This window comes from Labrus bergylta, chromosome 14 (assembly GCF_963930695.1).
Source record: "Labrus bergylta chromosome 14, fLabBer1.1, whole genome shotgun sequence".
In the NCBI taxonomy this organism is placed as follows: Eukaryota; Metazoa; Chordata; class Actinopteri; order Labriformes; family Labridae; genus Labrus; species Labrus bergylta.
In genome coordinates, this window is record NC_089208.1 from 27276454 (window position 1) to 27292726 (window position 16273).

At 40.0% G+C, this 16273-nt stretch overlaps 1 protein-coding gene across 2 annotated transcripts in view; it reads left to right on the forward strand.

The window, feature by feature from the left end:
* Positions 1-16273, forward strand: part of opcml (opioid binding protein/cell adhesion molecule-like) — a 387148-nt gene that overhangs the window by 279593 nt on the left and 91282 nt on the right. The gene's annotated exons all lie outside the window — the stretch shown is intronic.

Genomic DNA, 16273 nt, shown 5'->3' on the forward strand with positions numbered 1-16273 from the left:
CTCCTGAATGAAATCCCATACTTGTCAAACCAAAACCATGCCCCCTAACTATTACTCTATTCAGGACTTCAATTCTCCATCGTTACACTAAAATAGATGACAGTTTTTAGAAATTAAACCAGAGGATTTGCCTACACCTTACTATTTTGACGCACTCAGCCCTGGCAAAACTACTGCATTTGACAACTTGAGGGTGAGAACATGCAGTCCTAAAAAAGCACAGAAACAACAGAATATTAAGTGCTGGTTCGTGTCCTACCTACTGGTTCGTGTCCTACCTGTCCGGGCGATCCTTTAGAGTGTTGTGGACGCGAGACGTGTCCAAAGTGCACAGTTTATCCACAGGGGTACCTCAAGGGTCAGTTCTTGGTCCCCTTCTCTTCTCCATATACATAAGCTCACTTGGTTCAATAATCCGCTCTCATGCCTTCTCATTGCACTGCTATGCTGACGATACCCAGCTCTTCTTGTCATTCCCGCCAGACGATGTTACAGTCTCAGCAAGAATCTCGTCATGCCTTGCTGATATCTCTAAATGGATGAAGGAACGCCACCTTCAACTCAACATTTCAAAGACTGAGCTCCTTGTCATCCCAGTCAGTCCCTCTATGCAACCGCAGATCAATATCCAGCTTGGAACAACCAAACTCATGCCCACAAAGTCTGCCCGGAACCTGGGTGTCATGATTGATGACCAGCTAACTGTTTAGGTTCAAGTAGCCTTGATTGCCCGGTCATGTCGATTTGCCCTGTACAACATCAGCTTATCTGTCAGAACATGCTACACAGCTCCTGGTACAGGCTCTTGTGATATCACACATTGCAACTCTCTACTGGCAGGTCTTCCTACATGCACTATCAAACCCCTGCAGATGATACAAAATGCAGCAGCACGACTGGTCTTCAACCTTCCTAGAAGAGCACATGTCACTCTGCTGTTCATCTCCCTACACTGGCTCCCAGTTACTGCTCGCATCAAATTTAAAACTCTGCTGCTCGCTTACAAAACAGCGACAAAAACGTCTTCTCCTTACTTTAACTCTCTCATCCAGGTCTACACTCCCTCCTGCCCCTAAGTCTCTGACTAGACTCTTCTCCTCTCTTGCCCCCCGGTGGTGGAACGAACTACCAAACTCCATTTGATCTGCAGAGTCCCTCTGCACCTTTAAGAAAAAGACCCAGCTCTTTCATGAATACCTACAACCTTCATGATGATGGTCTCGATATCATTGATGATGATGATGGTTGTGACGATGATTTTTGTTTGATAACGACGACTTATAAGATGGTTTCTATACTGATTAGAGCTCTCAAGAACTGCCTTCAATGTTGTGCTTTGCCTCTGTGCAATGCCTGGCAGCACCTGTGTGTCCAATCGGACTCAAAGCTGATCGTTTGCTCTTACTGACATAGTTCCCTTTTTTCTAGATCCTTGCTTGTGTTGTATTTACTCTCTGATGTAAGTCGCTTTGGGATAAAAGCGTCTGCTAAGTGAATTGTAGAATTGTAGAAGTGCATCCTAAGTCAGGACAGTAAGTTCTACACCTCTTGAAAATGTATGGATACAGAAAATGTGGGCCATTGTCTGTGGGATGTGAGCGTGTATTAAAAGTAAGAATGTGCAACTTTTTTACCCAGATGTTGTTGCCCTTAAGCACCAACACTCAACCAAAAAAAACAGCTTCTTGGAGACACCTCTACTATAGTGAAGACTCCGCTCTCCTCCAGCAGCACACCTCAAACACCTCCAACACCTCTCCACTGGTGTTCACATGAATGAGTTATCAATTAGAACGCACCATAATTAACAACCAGTAAGTGCAAGCGATGGACTAAATTGTACTTTGCTCGAGCTGCTATTACCTGTGTCCTGCATTGTGTGTTAGCAGGCTAATGTTAGCACTCTTTAGTTAGCTCGTTGCTTCATATTGCACATAAATTGACACAGAATGGCCGTGATCTAAAGACACTTATGTGACATCCAAATAAGCAATGAGTAGGCTAGTTTATTTTTAAATTTCCAGTCCTTAACAAAAACAGCTTTATACTTAAGGCCGTCTCGTCCATGTAAACATGATGTAAAGACTGCTCCAACAACTGTACAGCTGGTGGGACTCAAACTTGTCACTCATTGCAGACAGTCATGACTCAGAGAGACATTTACACAGGATATACTTGATCTCTGCTTTATTTATGTGTAAAATATCACACATTCAGCCTTTAAAGATGAGGTTGGTACTGATGGGAAGATTGGCACTTTCCATTGCAGCCTCCATCCCCAATGAATAAAGGGTCGAGTCAAGTCAAGTTTATTTACACAGCACATTTCAGCAACAAGGCAATTCAAAGTGCTTCATACACAACACCAGAAATCAAAATAAACATGTTCAACATGTAACTTATATGTTATTGAGAAATGTGTTGGGTCTAGTATGTATGTATGTGTGTAAGTATGTTTACGCAGTCTAGAAATAACACATTTCACAGAAGTGACATAAAGTGACATGAAAAGTGTTCTGAGTCGTTGGAAGACTAAGAAAGCACAGTCTATTTACAATGTATTACATGTTATTCAGATTTTACAGCCTGGCCATACACTGCATATCCTCCTGACCAAAAAGCTGATTCTGGCTTGCTGTTTTTATAACAACAGTGTAGACATAAAGTATTGTTGTTGCAAACTTTGTTAGAAGGAACTTGTTGCAGGATGTTAACAGAACAAGTCAACATCTTTAGCCAGCAGACAAACTATCTTATTTTTTGGGGTTTCTATTTTTGTGCTTCTTAGCTTGCTGATTTAAACACTAAGCACAGCAAGTGCACTTTTATTTTTTTGGCCTCCTGCAGTCTGCTTTGTCTCATCCCCTGGGCTGTAATGTTTTTCAAGATGAAACAAAGAGCAGGACACTGGAGAAGGAAGACCCAGTATTCTGAATTTTGTTGTAGTCTCTCCAACTTTTTTCCCCCCTCAGACCAAAACAAAGATGTGAAAAAATATGTCTCGGAAGGGAAATTCTGCAAGCAGGAATACTCCGTACAACCAACCTGAGGAGACACTGCTGGTGAGGACATGGGAAAATGAACATGCATTCCAATGCATTTTCCAAGCTTAACCAGAGATGGCAAGGCAAGTGTAGCATCTGTTAATAAATGCTGCAAATTCTTTAAGCGCTTAGGTTATTCAAATTGAGGCTATGTAGGTGCCATACTACAGAAGCTCATTGCATTCACAAAGGGAAAAAACACACATTTTCTCATTTATTACGAGATCAGGGTGTGCAGTGTTGACATACTAATATGAATACCATCCACATTAAGCTACATTAATATTTTCCAGTGTCTCATTCCGAGTAGGAAATAAAAGCAGATTAAATCCAATTGCGCCATAATTGCCCACGGTCTTATCCTAGCATTAGCAACATTTGATATAGGCCTATGCAAACTTTTCTCATAATTATGAGATCCTGATCTTGTAATTATGATTTTTTTTTTTTTTTTTATAATTATGAGATTATGTGTCTTATTTTTTATTTTTTTCATTGGTGAATGCAGTGCCCTTCCGTATCTTTCTTACAACAAACAGACAAAAAAGTCTGAGACAAAAGACGAATAGTCAGAACCTAAACCAAACTTTTAGAAGAGATATTACTTTGGTCCCCGTTCGTGCTCCATGTTTTGCTTCTCCTTTATCTCGACATTTGTAGCTCTTTAACAGCCCCTGAAGAGTTGAAGCAAAGTGTTTCTCACATATAAGGCCTGAATCTCATCAAAGGATGTTTTGCAGCTTTTGCCCATGCTCAACCTGTGCAAATGAAACATAAAAAAGACATTGGGTAATTCTCAAAGTGCATGCAGGGGTTGACTAATCCTGACTTGTGCTACATAGCATAATGTGCTGCTTTCACATTTTCAAATGAGCCATTATGCTCTCATGTCAGACAGAAGTGGCCCCTTTGCGAATAAGCCTCATAGCAAAAAACCTCTGAATCACAAACACCTGCACCATCAGTCATGTGCAGGGGAGTGAAAATATTACCATCTGCAGAAAGATGGAGGGAACTGAGGCACAATATTTATAGGCCGTTTTAAGTCCAGACTTTGGAGTAAATATGGAAGCCATCATTTTAACCAGGTGCTGACATTAAAATGCCAGGTGTACTATTGGGCAGATTTTCAAAAGGAGAAAATCACTTTAGTCAACCTACAGTGAAATCATTCACATTGATAGGTTCCATGGTCAAACTATCGTTCATGTTTTTGATGATATGGCAAAATTGAGCCTGCCAGTCAAAGAAGCCACCATGTAACCATAATTGTGAAACTACTTTTCAGCCCTCCAGGTTGTTACATCTGGTTCTTTCCATACATCTATCAGTGTCTATGAGATTCATAGAGCCCAGGTACACAGCCATACATCAAAATACACTGAGGTTATAAAACAGACTTTATGAAGAATAAAGAGATCATTATTGACAAAATAAACAGGAACTAGCTACAAAACTAGAATTGGGAATTGTTGCTGGGTTCCCAAAAGTTGGTGATGCTATGATTGCTTAAATATCCCTACCATGTTTTTTATGAAACAGAAGGCACACGTAGGCTATTTCATCCATGTAGCTTGCAATGCTAAAAACATCATAAGGATATGCTGTTATTAATCAATATCTATAACCTCATTGGTATTATGTATCATGTTTTTTTTTCATGTAATCATCACCGGTTTCTGGTTTTAGTTAATACTCAGGGCAACACAGATTGCTCAACCTACTGGCAACAGTGTTGGGTAAATAAAAGTAGATTTACTATTATGACAGACAACAGCTCAGATTGAGTCCCTCGGTCTTCTGCTTGTTTTCGCTCTGACACTCAGAGCAGAGCCAGTGGTCCCACACGCTCACTGATCAAAAGGCTCCGCCTCCTCCTGTCAGAGACGGAGGAATTATGAAAGGGAATTTTGGCACAGCTATGAGTAAACTTGTATTCTCCATTGTCAAAGTTCCAGAAAAATAAAGCAACATCAAGTAAGTGTGCTTCTCTTTTAGTCGTTCTGGGACTTTCACATATTCCGTGTGTTAGGAGGGCTTGGCTCTGTGTCACTTGAGCCCAGTGCAGCACGGATTTGCATCTCCATTACAACTGGTCTACCTGATAAAGTCATGTTTAAACCGATGACTACCTTGTCCTAAGTTGAAGATGAATAAAAGACACAGGCCGTGGCTTTGACTCTAAGGAAATGTGGTGTCTTCAGGAGCAGCTTAACACACCTCTGCTGGAGAGAAACAGAACTTAAACCACCACAGGTTCAGTTAGAAGCTACAGCATACTGCTGCCTCTTGACTCTCATTGGCAAAAGTCTCCATTGAAGAGGATGGACTGGCCTTTGTTGCCTCTCTGGACTCACCCTGTAGTACTAAATAAAAACACCAATACTTAGTGTCTAAAGTAACCATTGTTGGCCAAGGTTGGGGATGAGTCCACAGACTATTACACCCTTAGCAGTTACTGTGACCGTCAAACACCTCTGCAACTGTTCTCCATTTGTGTAGACATAAAAAAAAATGAATTTGAATAAAGTATATAAGAAGTATATCAAAATTTGCAGTGAGATAATAAGAACAAAAAAATCTTCCAATCACTGTGCTTCACAAAAAGGTAAATCAGTATGCACAGAGGAATCTCAGTCATAAACATGTTCTATGGCATTTTATTCTCCCGTAAAATGAATTTCCTTAATATAAATGTTCTACACAAAATGAACATAGGTTACAAAAAAGCAATCTTAAACATAAAATAGACAAAACACAGAAAATAAAAACAAAGAAACCCATGTTCAATAGCATATACAACTCCAGACATACTGGGCCCAATGGCTGTAAGATTCAGCACCACGGACAGCTCCACTTGCAGTCATTGCTTTTAGGTAGAGGATACATACAATAGCAGAAGCAAATAAAAAAGGATATTTTTACATTTAATAATGGAAAATATTGGATAACAAAAACACTGAATGAATATAAATGAAAACTTGGATTATTAAATAAACAACAAAGCATTATGTTTTCCCTTCCATCCCTTCATGAATCTTGCTCTTACTTTTCTGTCATCTGTTCCCAAATATGGCATTCAATCAGGTTCCTCTGTGGAAATGTGAGACACCATCCTCCCTGTAAAAAAAACATTGTCATATTAGATCAATATTGAAACTACTATTCTAAGGTGTAAAAGTTATATACTGTTGTTTTAAAAGTGACACATCTTTTACCTCTAAGCATGTAAATAAAAATAAATTATAAATCATAAAATATTTTGTGTCAAGTGACAGATGAATCGCTTGCTGCACATTTCTCTTGGAGATATTAATAAAATCCAGCTGCAGATTAGAAGTGCTCAACACTGCTCTTTGCAAATCCAAAAACAATATTTTTATCCTTTGTAAAAAAAAAAAAAAAAAAAAAGCAGGTGTCTGCTGTCTGCTGCCATTTTCATCATGCACTTTGTGACTGGCACATCTTTTTTGATATAGCAGATAAATCAGAAAGTGAAGGTTGCTGAGGGAAACAATAAATTGCTTCACTTCTCCCATCAGTATTCCATCCTTCTCAATTTTTGTGATTCTATGAACAAACCCCGCTGACCTTGGATATGTCCTGACCTTAATAAATATAGCACTCATTGGAATCCCTGCCCATGATTTGTAAAACACTGAGATGTATTTTTATTAGTTAGCACTGTTGTTGTTTGTACAGTGTATAGTACTAACTGAGTTAGTGTCTTTTAGCACATAGAGAAAATCATTCACTTCTGTTTCTACTGTACATTTTGATCATTTAGTTGCTATTCAATGCTTGATCACAAATTCAGTGATCAAAATGTAATTTGACATTGTGAAACATTCTAGACCCCAGCAGAATTCTACAGTGTTCACCTAAAACCATCACTTGGGAACGTAGGCCCGGATCTCAGTAAGCTTGACCCCAAAGTCCGGTTTATTTTATCACTGTGCCTGATTCCGCTTGACGGGGGTGGTCTTGAGCATGATTCATGTGTACTCGAGTACGGTCGGCAGAAGATGTTAATGCAACCGTTCTCAAACAAGAAAGTGGAATGCTATATCATGTAATTCAAAATTTCTTCTGTCGCTTCGAAAACTGTCGTATCCAAGCAGCACAGTCCTATTTCGTCTTCTGGGCTGGATGGTAGATGTAGAAGTAGGGAGAGAGGGGTTGTTGGCATCTCAGGAATAACAAAAACCTCCACAGTTAGCAGGACTCAGCCCGCAAGTGATTGTCATTGTTGCTTCTTCTTAAAGGCTTTATATATATATATATATCCTCTGAAAATAACTCTGAGTCATGACTGTAACACCCGAGTCCCACTGTCTGTGATGTTTTCAGAGTTTTCAGAGTCCTATCTTCAGTTTGTTTACATCGGCGGCCCGACGGATGACTCCTCCCCTCGTGTATAAAAGTTGTTTAATTGAGGGACTAGATAAAAGAAGAATAACATACTGTACTCACTGCTTAACTGTGTTTCTAGATCACGCTCATTTCAGGTAAATTTACATGCAGTGTGAAGATACCAGCATAATAAAGATCGCTAGCATTAGCATGCTAACACAACAATGTACTGCGAGTGGTTTTGGTTTCATGCTGGTGCTCAAGGGCGACATCTGCTGGTTCAAAAAAATCACATATAAAGCTTTTAAATCTGCTTCTTGGCAGATTTGCAAACCAACTATGTGCATACTGCCCCCTGCTGTATCTGACTGTGTACATATGTAAGTGTACCTGGGCACGGAACGATGCTACTCATGTGAAAGCAGACAAGAGGGGAGGGAGGAGCGATCATGCTCAGGGACAGTACGAAGCAATCATGCCTGATGTAAAAACACCCTTAAAGTGGCAGTGAAAAAGCCCTCTTCTACCTTGAACACTTAACTTAACCCTGCCAACAAAACAAATATGGAAACCGAACATGCAGGCCAACTGATGTCTCACTCTGTATGTTGACCCTGTCAACATACAGAGTATGAATGTTCCACTCAGCAAGTTAAGTCTGACTCAGAGAACAGAAACATGACTGTCCATCGGTATACATTTCAAAAGACATAGGTTAAAGATAATACTTGACGCGACATCCATTATCAGGACATAATGGACGACGTGGAGGCATGAACCGTCCAACACGTAGGGGTAGGCAGTATAGCTGCAGTCATCAAAGTTTTTGTTTTCACCAAGAAGTTTAAACTTAATTATTGTTGTATGTAGTTTGTTATTTTGTTGAAATGAATCTTACATGCTGTATTGTTGCTATGGTTACTCCTCTTAGATACAGTCTGCAGCGCATTCATCTGGAACAGTGAACCGACTGTTAAACTGGAACTACTTCCATATGTGTCCATATATCAAAAATTAATGGACACCCATGTGACTCCCTTTGGCAAATCAGAATCGAGTATTCACCCAGACCATGGTATAAGTAAGGGATACTGTATAATGAGCTGGTTGTTAGCTTTGAATGGAAGTCTGACAGGGGGAGCCAGGCCCTGTTTCTCCACGATAGCAACGCACTCACACTCATTATCATTCATGTTAAAGGGCTAATTACTTACTAAGAAAATAAATCATTTAAAATAATATCTTATTTTGAAACTGATTTTAGGGCCAATGTAGTGTCAAACAAGCAAACTGGACTTTAGGGGTCAAATCTTTTCAAGCACAGTACGGATTGCTTAGTGTGCGTCATTAAATAATGGGCATGTATGTGCGCTATTGTGAATCATTGTGTGTGGGCTGTGTGTGTTTCCATCAGTGTGACATCGTTGTCACTCAGTCATTATGTATGGGAGGGCAACAATTAACCTTTGTGTCTTTTGCTCATTTAACACAGCTTCTGCCAACACCTGGACAACAACAGCTGCTGTTTCAGAGTGAAGTGATGGAGTGGATGAGGTTTATATGAATAACAAAGAGTGACAGATGTAAGCACTCCCTGTAAAGAAATGACACACTAATGACATAAGCAATGTTGATATGGATACATATATATATTTCACAAGTGAAATACCTTTATTCTTAGCACCATGGTTACAGTGTAAATGTGTAAAGTAAAGCTCTCTCTCCTGCATTACCTGCACTGTTACTGGTGCCAACCTCCAGCCAGCTCCCTCAGTCAATATCACTCAGTGGAGACAGCTGAAATGAGTTTTTGAGTAAAACGGCCCTGGACACAGACAGGGTTATTACCCAGGTGTCTTTTGTTGCATCTTTAAAGAAATCTATTTCTTTAAACAAAAGCAAATTGGTGTTTGTAGCAATTGGTCCTGGGTGATGCCAGAAGGAGAGAATGCACATTGAATATATATATTTATATATTTATGAATATATTTGTTTTGTTTTCTAAGCCACTTAAAACACAATCCAAAACAGTATGTTACTCTAAAAAATAGGCCTGAATGTAGTATTTAGCAAGACTTAATCCAATTTTAAATTTCTGAGTTTCTGAGAACGTTCTTGATATTAGGTCAAGGGACTGGGTCTGTGTGTATGGTTGATACAGCCCGCCATGCATCCTTGAGTTGTACTCTCGAGTATGGGTCGCCAGAGGGCTCATACACCGGTAGACCGTAATATGTAAGGCCCTGTGTCCACCTGGTGTTTTTTCCGGGGTAGAAAGCGCTGGTTGTGCACCTGGAAGTGCTAACATGAAGTGTTTGTGTAATGAGAAGATGCTGCACGTCCATCCTGTCTCTATGGTAACAGTCTGTTTGACAGAAACTGCTCCGTTGCTTTCTACTGTATGTTTTTTTTTTTGTAGATCTGTTATTTCTCGATAACACAGAGCAAAGAGGATGTGGTTACAAGAAGCGATCCATAGGGATATCATACAGGGAATATCATACATTTGGAGCAGAGTGCCGTTGACGTCAACAAGCCCCTTCCTGAAAAGTTTAACTGTTTTCAACTTGAACGTTCTCAGCAGCCGCACAAAAAAAGGAAAATAAGAAGCTTGGCACTGCGCTGTCTCTCCAGGCGGCTGACTGCTGCTGCGAACGCTCTTTACTTTTACAGAGCAATTTAAAAAAGACACTGGCGCTCATAAAAAAAAACGCTGGTGGACACGGGGACTAAGGCAATTTTGGTCTGCTCCCACACTATCTATGTGTTTTTATCATGCAGAAAAGTAACAAATACTATTTTTTTACATTCTCAGGACCTGTTTATGCTCTCTGTCCCAAATGCTCGAACAGAAATTGGGAAAATGGCTTTTTGGTATTCTGCACCCACAGCCTGGAATCTGTTGCAGGATGACTTGAAACTCCAGGAGCTGGTGTCCTTAAATGTTTTTAAATCAAAAATGAAAGACCTGGAAGAAGATTTTAGAAGATGTCGATTTTTTTTGCTTGACTGCTTGAAATGAATTTAAATGTTAGTGTTTTTGTAAATTGTACTTTGTTCCATTTGTGTCTCTGTCTTTAAACTTTGTGATTTTTGCTGCTGACTGTCTACGCCAGGTCTCCCTTGGAAAAGAGGTTTCTTAATCAATAGGACCAACCTGGTTAAATAAAGGTAAAATAAAATAGAAAATATATATGTATTAATTCCTCAATCATCGGGCAAGTCCGTGCAGGTACTCATTTTTGTAAACCCAGAGTTAGCAATATCTGTGATCAAGATATGATAGTAGTGATTACTGACAGCAATAGCAAAAGCAATTTCATTTGTCGAGCACATTTCATTACAGGGAAACTCAATGTTCTCAGTATTGGGGGAAAAAGAATGAACTACAAGGATGTACAATCACTTCCACCATCATGAATGAGATAGAGAAATAAAAAAACATGCACCCAACATACAGACACAGCACTGAGCAAGCAAAAACTCAATTAATAAAATCCAATAAAAACCTAGAAAAACATTGTGCCGTTACAATCAAACACACAAATGCTCATGTATAAACACACAGAGTAACATACAGTTATGCTTTGGAGATTATATTTGGATTTGAGTTAAGTATTAAAAGTAGAATGGTTGTGATGGCCTGCAGGTCAACAGGCAGCTTGTTCCTGAGAGAAAGACCTCAGTAACTGAAGACTCCCAAACTGGACTAACCCCCCAATCCCCACATACTCTGTGCTCGCCGCAGTCTGACAGTGCCACGGTTTTGCTCCTTCGTACATCGCGCGCCCTGCCCCACTGGATCTGTTTCTGGAACATGAGTGCAGCCATGATCAGCTGTACACAGGTCACATGAGAACTACAAGATCAATGCTCTTTCATTCTGAGGATGATTTGTTGTTCACTCTGTGTCTGTTTTGTCGTAAAGTGATCAAAAATACGCTTGTAAGTCTGTATATTTTGTTTTATTTTGAAATTGACCGGATGCTATGTGTTTTTCCTTGTGTGACATCCTGTCCGGGTTGTCATATTCTGTCCAGCTTGATGCGTGAAAATAGACTCCCAGTGTATTTGAAACAGAGCAGAGTGAAGTGGCGCTGGTGGGAAAAACTCAATGATTGACTAGAGTGGCAGCGAACTACAGCGTAGTGCGTAGTGCTGACGGACTGCGGCGTGCATGCAAGGAGTATGTGGACATTCGGGCTTAAAAGTGTTATTCTGGTGACATGAGGGTCAGGGTCAGGTTGTAGCCTGTACTCGAGAACTGAACCACTGAGGGCTTTATGCTGTACTAAAATGATTTTTTACAGTGATTCTGTATTTAAAAGAGGAGCCAATGAAGGGTTTTGAAGACTGGAGTGGAGTGTTCAAGTTGACTGGATGCTGCGTTTTGAATGAGTTGTCCCTCTGATTGTTTGGATAGCTCTGCATGTATAGCATCTTGGAATACATGCATGGACTAATGTCTCAGATTCACTTAGTTTTGATATGTGAACAGTGAGGGATGATTGTCAACTGCAGCTGCATATTTTCCACTGGGAAAAATGTAGATGTGGGAAATGTTTTTGAAGGAGGTGTCCACACATCCAACTATCTCATCAAATAGGACATCAAAACATCACATTGAAAAGAAAAATCCTGCACACCACTCTTGGTAAGCATCAAGTTTAGTAATACATTTAAGTAATAAATTGATGATGCCTAGCAAGAGTAGTGTGCATTATTGTTTTCTAAAATGGGTAATTTAAAAATGTTTAAGGCTCTAGGTGGAAGTTCAGCTCTGCAATAACTTAGGACCAGAGCCACTATTAAGACACTTTCATAATACAAAGCAATTGTGTCCTCACCATTAACAAGAAATGGATGCCCAGGTAAAATGATTTCCTTTCAAATTATAATTCAGTGGACTCGTTCTCTCAGGCAGCATCCAAAGAAAGTACTGGAGCACACAAATCACTTACTAAAGTTTCAACAAATTGCCTGTGCATCGAAAACGATCCTGACTGAGAGAAGGAGTCCACTGAATTACATTTTGAACGTCTATGGTCCTTTCGCTGAAGCATCGACCTCCATGTGTGGAGCAGCTGAAGCATACTTTTTTTTTTTTTCCTTTGCTACTCTTTCCTTCTTCAGTTGATTACCATGAAGTGTTTACCCTTTACTGACTGTGCAGGAAGCATGGATAAAAATATCTACTTGTTAACAGAGAGACAAAATAAACAGACTAGTCGTCTCTGAAAGCCTGCTCGTTTGATTGCCAGATAATTTTTTTTGTAATAATTGATATAAAGAATAGTAAAAGGTTGACCCTATAGGGTTTAAGATAAATCTGATCCAGAAACATGTCACTGTGGTAATAACATAAAGAACCTTCATGTGATATTTTATCCTTGGTTTTGACACCAAACATAATGTCTAAATGAGAATAATAATTGACTTAAAAATCCAAGTTAGTAGCTCTCTGAGAGGATTCAGCTAAAGCCTCCACCAAATGAGAAGTGGCTGCCTGGTTGTTGGGCCAGCTCTGTCTGTCAAAACATTTGCATTTCTATAGCTCACAGCGATGTGATTTACATGTGAAAACTTCACCCAGGGCTTTCTCACCTTGATACTGCTAATCTACAGCAATGCCTGACAGATGCAGGCAGTTATCGGTGTTTACAGTAAACTCCTGTAAAGAGCTGTTAATTTTGAACTACCACAGCAATTCACAGTGACGATGATTGACGGAAATCCTGCTTTTCATGCAGTGATACAAATAACATTGATCATTTGGATAGATGGGAAAGGTTTATTTAAGCTGAGGGGTGGTGAGGGGAGATTTTGACAGGTTTTGACAAACTGTATCATGGAGCCAGTTTGTAATATTGTTGTTTTTGTTTGCTGTGTCAGGTTGTAAAAAGGCAAAAAGGAGGAGCCAAGTGCTTACTACCTAAACAAATGAGGCCCATCCAAATCCAACAAAAAGACACATGGAGAAAACAAACATCAATGGGGAAACTCCAGAACACGGAAGGCAAGACCTCAGGCAGGTAGACGTGTGATCAGACACAGAAGGGAAGGAACACAGAGACTAAACAGACACTGAGGTAATTAGACAAAGGGAGGAAGTAAGACAAGACCAGAAACACTGGGGACAAAAACTACAAAATAAAACAGGAAACATTGAAGAGACACAGAAAACTCAAGAATGTAACACTAACAATACAAACAGGAAATAGAGAAGCAAGTGGATAAGAAATGGCAAAAGACAACAGGAAACACTAGACTAAACTTTGAAATAAAGCATTCAAAAATACTCACAAGGGAAACGAGCAACCCAAAGGAAGAAAGAGACCAAATAAAACAGGAAATGAATTCTTAACAGTGAAATAAACTAAATACGAAACATAACAAGAACAAATCGTAACAGATTGCTTGTTTCTGTTTGTTTTATGATGATGGAGGAATGCTGTTTGTTTGTGTTTTAATCACCAACTGCTTACACTGAACTCCACTTCTATAATTAGAAAGAAAACAATAACTAAAAACAATTAAAAAAGTGAAAGATAAGGGTGTTATCTCGAGACGCTTAATAAACGATCACATGGCATGGATATGCAGGAAGGATTTCTCCTTTGTATTCCTCGTGTTCCTATTGTCCACATTTCCTTGACACTGAGGTGGAGGTCAGAGCAGGCCGTGCATGAAAGGACGGCGGCGGTTGTGGGACGACAAAGTCCAATGGTGGAGGCTGGACGTTGGGTGGTGGTTGTGGGACAACAGTCCAATGGTGGTGGCTGGATGTTGGGTGGTGGATTGGACAACACAGTCCGATGGTGGTGGCTGGGTGTCAGGGATGTCTGGTGGTAGTAGTGCCCGATCATCCACGCTGAAGGTTGGGGGAGCTCCGTCTACTCGAGAGCCTGGCAAAAAGTAAACCCAAAACACGTCCCCACTAGGGGTGGTGGTGGTGGTTGGTATTTTGAAGGTACTATAAAAGTCAGAAGGGGTTTAAACGAAGTGTGGATTGGGAGCCAAAAAATATCCAGCTCTTATTGCTTAGTCAAGCGAACAATGTGGCTCGTTACAAAGAAGCAGCAGTCGGATCAATTAAACACATTTCACTCAAAAGCACACAGGGGGAATATTTTTGAATGGCTAATCAACATGGTGAATCTCACTGCTAGTTTCCTGGGGTCAATCCACAATGCAGATGGAAATCAATACAGTACTTCCCTTACAAATAGAGGAATGTTTCCATTAGCTTAGCAAAGGTAAAAAAAGATCCATCTACATTAATCTGATACATAAACAGAAAAAAATGAACTACATTCCTATCCTTGTAATTATTTCTAAAAGCACATCAATAACCTGACTCTATAAAATCAATCAGAGAAACACCAGCAGAAACACCTCAGTACGTCAATACTGATGAAATAAAAAGAGGAATTTCTTTAATTGCACTTTCACTAAAAGGAATTTATGGAATGGATCTTTTCACATAATTACATTTTTCATAGCTGCAATACTTATCTAATGACACGCAGTAATAGGAATTAAAGCAGCCTGGCAATTTGCTTGATTGAAGTGCTGTATGTGTGCACACACTTCCTTTTTTTTTTTTTAAAGGTGATTTGACACACTCGACTGTCTCTCCTACTCTTCTCACACACAGTCAGGATTTCTCTCCAGTGACTCCTCTGCACGACTTTGTGGGGAAGAAGTTGAATCAGTTTAACACTTAGTGTATATGAAACACAACTGAAATGTAATATTCACACCTGGAAAACATGAGCACACGCATTGGCTGGGAAAATGATTCATGCTGGGAATTGAATGCTACACCAGTACCATATCCAATCATATTCACAAAAGACATGTTCACTGTTCTCATTTTGTGAAGCATTGTTTTAGTGGAGTTAGCCGGTTACAGGCATCATTTTCATTACTTTGGTCTAGTTTGAAAGTTATCAGAAGAGTGCACTTCTTTCAAAATTGGAAGTAGTCAGCCGAATGGAGGCATTGAGCACTTCCTGTTGGACTCAAGCACCCCTAATGACAGCAGGGCATCTGGAGAAGAGGTCTGGGGCCTGTACTACGAAGCAGGATTTGGGGTTAGCGAGGTAACTTCAGGGTTCACCCTGGGTTTTCAGTCCTTCAAATTGGTTCACTTGTTACCTGGGTATATCGCCACTGTAACCTATGCTGCACACCTAGCCTGCTCCGGAGCAGGTTATGCTCAAGATAAGAGACCAACCTGTGAAAATCTCCGCCTACTGACCAATCAGATCTCTTGATTGTGGAGCTCCCAGAGCTGATCGAGAGACAGGCAGACACATGAAGTATCTCGAACATAACCTGCTCTGGAGCAGGTTAGGTGTGCAGCATGAGTTCATTTCACTTTAATTCTACATACCAACACATCCTTAATGTATTTTCCTACTGGTGAACATGTATTTAGAAGTATTTAATTCAACTTTCCTGTAGGGAATCTTTAAGCCCTTCCTCTAAACTCCACCTTCACCGCTCCATTAAGAGCTGTCTATGTGTCAATGTTCTGACAGAGCATAGCGGCCCCGTATTGTTTTTTCCCTCTGATATCCTCATTTCATCATACATTTTTAACACTAGCCTTACACTCCTGGAACACAGCCAGCTTTGACCTGGTTCTGAAGGTACCGTATGTGAAGTACAACAAATGTGAAGTCAAATTCATCGGTGTTCACTTTATCCACAGGGACTAGGAGCAGAAGAAAAGAGAAGAAACCATTGTCTTTCACTTTTGCTGTTGCTATTTTTATAACAGATTTCAATGGAGTCGGATAAATCTCAAAAAGAATAAACCAACACAGAAGGATTCACAAAAATGTGTAAGGCTATAAATGGCTCTCTTT